The sequence below is a fragment of the Branchiostoma floridae genome, chromosome 14 (genome assembly GCF_000003815.2).
Source record: "Branchiostoma floridae strain S238N-H82 chromosome 14, Bfl_VNyyK, whole genome shotgun sequence".
Taxonomy (NCBI): domain Eukaryota; kingdom Metazoa; phylum Chordata; class Leptocardii; order Amphioxiformes; family Branchiostomatidae; genus Branchiostoma; species Branchiostoma floridae.
The window spans coordinates 16,098,845-16,104,567 of NC_049992.1; the positions used below are offsets into that span (position 1 = coordinate 16,098,845).

A 5,723-nucleotide genomic window follows, 5' to 3' on the forward strand; every position below is an offset into this window, starting at 1 on the left:
AAAGACACGTTTCTTTCTGGCTGGAGGGAACAGCTCAAAAGCACCAACAAACTTAAAACATATTCGAAAATCAAAAAACACTTTGGTATGGAAGAATATCTCAAATCAATTCATAATAGATCATTTAGATACAGCATTACAAAACTGAGAATAAGTGCACATTGCTTAGAAATTGAAAAAGGTCGTCACCGTAACACACCAGCCACTCAGAGACTGTGTCCTACATGTCATGAAAATATAGAAGATGAATTCCACTTTGTTATGAAATGTCCCACCTACAGTAAAGAGAGAGAAACATTGTTTAAGAATATTAGAACCAAAACACACATCTCTCTCGATGGTGCAGAAAGCAATATTTTCCATGTATTGCTCTCATGTTCAACTTATATATCCGTCTACGTAGGCCAGTTTCTTTATAATGTATTCCAAATGCGAGATCAGATTAATCATACATAACTGTACTATTATCGATAATGTTTTGTTGTTGTTTTGTATGTAGTCTCTTAGTACTACTGTCTGTATAGCTATTAGTTGTTATTAATTGCCATACATTGTACCCTGTGCGATTGTTGAGCAATAAATTCATTCATTCATTCATTCTAAACATCCAGTTATGAAATGTCTTCTCAAGAAGCTGATGAAGACGTCACTTTCAACGAATCCAACTATGGGAAGTGGCACCAAGACGCCTTCCGCCAGGACCACTGTCTCCTCGGATGCCTGGCACCTCCTTTGCCCATTTTCCCGGCAGGCCTTGCTGTGAAATCGGCAAAAGAAACAGACATGCATGAACTGCCTCACTACCGCTGCAACAAACACAAATGGCTCAACGCCGGCTGTCCATTGGCGAGTAGGAACTGGACACACAATGCAGTACAATACCTTGTCTGTGTCTCGGAAAGACTCGTGCCTTGGTGATGCACCGGATGTTGTCACGAAGCACTTTCAGTAACGGTGGCGCTTTACACGTCCATTATCCAACTCCGTTCCTTGCTTTCCACGTTCAGTCATTTCTAACAAATCGGTAGAAGAAACAGACACGCCACAAACAAAAGGATTAAAGCCTGTCCAATGGCAAGTACCACCCCAAACCTCTATGCAGACTATCTGATATTTAGATGAAGAATGCGTATGCCAAAATTTTCCATGATCCACCTGACAAACATTCCAACCATAATACAAATGTATTCATATGCGTCATTCAAGCATTAATTAAAGTACTGAGCATTAATTGTTCGGGTACAAACATTGAAAATGAAACTATAAACTTAAACTTGCCAACACAAATGAATTGTTATTCATTGGCAAAGAACGTTGTCCTGGCTATAATCAAAAACTGCTTTCACACAATACGATACGACACCTTGTCATATGTGTGGGAAGACTGCGAATCGTTCACGTTCGGCACCTTCCTTCGCCAGCCCTAGCCACCCTTTCCGCGTCCAGACATTTCTTCTTACGGTACGACGATCCTCAGCATAAAAGACGAGACAAAAATGAAACTTCACCAAGAAATATGGTAAAGACTATACCTAATACTTACGGTAAGCTTAAGTATGTGAATGAGGCATGACAGGAAGTTAACTTGATCTGTGATTGTAATTTCAGTTCTTGGTTTAACATAGAAATAGCGGGAATAATCATGATCTCTTGAATGATGGAAAGCACAAGAGTGCGCTTTGCTGAAATTCCAAGTAATGCTGCCGTTTGTTTTGGTTACAATTTTGAGAGCAATGGCTTCAGTCTGTTTCTGCTTTATACAAGCCCATTGAATAGCTGATTCGGTTTCTGTAACTGTGTCGACGCCGAGAAGTCTAGTGCTTCTAAATGAAGCAAATTTTACTATTGATATTAAGTAGGCTCTTCAGCCACCTGTTTTCCTTTCTGGCCTGTGTCGTTCTCTTGGTTCGGGACCCAAGATAACGACACAAGGCAGATTATGTAATGGTCTAGGTTCCCGACAACCACTGACCACGACATAAAACAGAAATGACAACAGATGGTGAACCAGGGAAGACCCTTTTTAAAAAAAAACAGAATTCACAGTAACTGGCCGACTACCATCCCGGCCATCGACACAGTCACAGAAACCAAATCAGCCACACACCAGGCCTGTACAACACAGAAACGGACTGAAGCCCTGAGTGCAAAAGGAGCCTCCATTTACAAAATGTCCTGATATAAACCCCTACCTGCATCATCACTCGAGATGTCAACAAAACACACTCAAGCACCTTACCATCAACCAAGAGATTTTTTAAAGTTAAAGTAACCTCACAAATTATTTACTTCCTATCATGCCGATGACAAGTTAGTCCCAGCCCATCTCTGCAATATGTTTCCATTTCACACCCCATAAGACACCTGTGTGAAAATTTGCCCGTCCCGGACTAGTCCGGACCGGCATGAACCGTCAGTTCGAACCATGCAATAGTCCAGGGGTCGGACGGGTCGGTCGGACGGGACGGACGCTCGACAGTTCGCAGAACGGTTCGGTCGGCCATAAAGGGTCCAGATTGGCCGCTTGGACTAGCCCGGACTACGTCCCGGACTGGTCCCGGACGGCATCGTTCGAACGCTTTCGGGCGGCGGCCTGGAGCGGGCCGTTCGAACGGTTCGAGCCGGTACGGCTCCGCCCGGGCCGGACGGCCGAACGGGCGGTTCCCATAGCAACAAAGCGATCCGAACCGTCTGGGGGCGTGCAGAGCACCGCGGGGCGCCGGTTCGGACGTCTGCGGACGTCTGCGAACCACCAATTTACATGGCAACTGTACCTCCCAAACACCCGTGGAATGCGTAAAATCGTGCTGTTGTGAGGTGGAAATCGCTGCGCAAACAGTTCGGACGGTCTGAACCGCCGGAATGCCGTCACAAAATAGAAAGAATTTGAATGCAATTCATCCCTCTGCCGCCAGCGCTCCTATAGACAAAGTATTAATGACGGCTTGAAGTTACAGAATGACACCAGCCGCAAGACAATCAATGTAAATCACATGTGCCCTCACTTTGACGTTATGTGCGTGCGGAGTCCCAGGAAACATTTGATTGCCCGCACAAACCATGTACAAAGCGTAAGTAATGGATTTCTGATGTCTTTCCGACTGAAGCGTGGTTACCAAACATGTGGTGGAGACACTATCACTAATATATGATATACATTCAAGTCCATAATCTAGAAGATTCATTTATAAACATCATTGAATGCCCTAATATATTCATGCCAACGCTAGGCACGTTACGCACCCAGCGGCGGCGAGGGTTCAGTGACCCCATCTCAAACGTAAACAAGAAGACGATCCTATGAAGAAGCCAAACATTTTGTTGGTGTGTGTTGAACTTTTATTGTATTTTGTTGAAAGAAAGTTGTATCTAAATATTGAATTGTAATATATATGTTAATCTAGTGCCACAAAATATTATTCTACGTGTCTATTAAAAATAAGACTAGTTTTGATATAGGTGCTGGCCCCCATACGTGAATTGAACTCTCCCACACTTGATTGAAGCCTCCCGGTCCTTTGGGACAGCCGCCCGACAAGTGCGCACATGTCTGTAACTCGTTGTTTGTTGTTTATTTTACGTTCCATGTGTTAATTTTTGGCACAGTTTGCACATCCATTGACAGGAATACCACTAAGAATGATGTCGTCATTATACCCATTTCCTTTGTGTTTCTTGCCTTTTTTCACGAGCAAGTTATTCAAAGACGGGAAAATACGATCCAGATATCAATTTGCGAGCCAGTGGCTAGGCCACACCCACACAGCGCGAAACTTTAGGTATAGAGGCGTGCCGCTGTCCATCATCGCGTGGCGACCGACAAAATAATTAGCAACCATATATCCGCTAGCTGGGTGTCATGCTGTCCGTATTATAAAACGTCTGCACAATTATTATTGGAATCTTTCGGCAGTAAATTTACTTTGCGCACTTGTAAGCGACTTTTGACAAGACTGGCCGGTGTTCCCGTAAAGCTTTCCTTCTGTCCTAATCCCAGCAAAACTGGTCTCCGGGGACAGCCGCCTACCAGACCGATTCGTAGGGCAGGAATCAAAATGTCACACTACAACGGGTCTCCAATTTCTGGAAGGGTGGCAAAATCACCAATTGCAACGTCCGGCCGCACCTTTGAGCTTCGGCCGTAAGTCTAGAATCTACTTAAATTATTCAGCAAAGCAAATAGGATGTAAAATCTGCTTGTCTCTAGTGTATAGTTATTGTGCATGTGATTTCATTAACTTTTGTAAAATCAACGATATTCAGAAGGCTTCAGAAGTACCACGAGTGATATCATACAATGTTGATTGAATGAGTAGAGATTAAAAGACGTCACCCTAGAGGATTATTGTTAACCTACGCCGTAGACGTTTCAACTTTCACATCGCTTGATAGATTTTTATGCCCGTCAAAGGCACATGTGTGAATAGCAGGCGAAATCTTTACTTGCGGCACAAGTAAATAAACGCTTTTTGAAAAGTTGGTAAGGAGGAACAATATTAAACGGGGAGGATTATTGTCGAGGAAATTCCGCTCGTGAGGACATGGATATAACGTCCTTGGGAGGAAGTTACTAGTATGCCATGGTGAGGAGAAGTAATTCTATGGAACGTTGATATTAATATTTTTCAGTTGTAGTTGTACTCTACTCTCTCTACTCTATATGAAGCATGGACATGGACACCTGACGTGCTAATTCAGATTACGCTTAGTCTACAGTTTAGTCTTTGTTCTGTGCGTTTAGTCGTTACACAGCATTGGGCATGTACACAACCAAGATACACTAACTGAAGTACAGAGAAGAAAACAAATTCGCTGGAATTTCACAGGTTTTATCCCCAGGGGCAGGCAGGCGAGTTTCTAAAGCTTGACTCCCTGCTGACAATAATCCCGATAGCCCGTCCGAACGGTTCAAACGGTTCGGGATTTACTGTGGCGTGTCCAGAGATCCGCCTGGCTCCGACATGTCCGACCCGTGAGAACGTTGCCCCCAACCAGGGAGGTTTTATCAAACCCGGGACATTGAGGAAACAACTTCGTTACCTTCGTCATGGATTTAAAATTACCTTCGATCAGTGGTGTATGCGGAAATTGTAAGACGATCATAATCACATCATTATCTTCGCCGAGAAGGTTATATTTATGATATAATTTGCAACGGTACGTGGAAACATGACTTCCTCTTTGCTGCAACAAGTGAATATTACGTCATCATACCACTGTGTTTCCACGAAAATGGGCGCTGAAACAACATTGTGCATAATACAGCCCACAGGAGTCCCAGTAAGTGCGGAAAAAATACATGCCTTCAGTTAGCCAGGATTTTGACTGTGCTGTTGATAATTTCACATCTAACACACTTGGTAACACAGCTAAACGATGTAAAACAGTTTCTTACCAGTTCAGTCTTGAACAAGAAGGGATGTTTGTATTCCAGTCCGTTCGTATTCCACGGAAGTTTCGGCAGTCGGTTGGAACAGCACCAGAACATAATTCCACACAAATTGTTTGTGTTGCTAGTCCTTTTCCATCTCTCCATGGCAGTTTGATGCATCCTGACCCGAAACGACAACGTACAAACCCCTCACGCGACACCTCTTCCAACTTATCCATGATAGTCTGTACATTTAGCCTTAGTATAAGACTAAAAAGCGGAAAAATAACACAGGACATCAGGAAGCGGTTTACTGATGAGTTTTCAATTTGAAATGACCGCGACGCACGCG

General features: G+C 43.6%; 1 long non-coding RNA gene across 1 annotated transcript; it reads right to left on the minus strand.

Moving 5' to 3' along the window:
• Positions 1 to 604: 604 nt before the first annotated feature.
• On the minus strand, positions 605 to 2,362 carry LOC118429889. Its single transcript, XR_004832809.1, has 3 exons — positions 1,364 to 2,362; positions 883 to 1,013; positions 605 to 757 (listed from the first exon to the last, which is right to left on the minus strand). It is a non-coding gene; the product is annotated as an uncharacterized LOC118429889 (long non-coding RNA).
• Between the last annotated feature and the right edge of the window lie 3,361 nt (positions 2,363 to 5,723).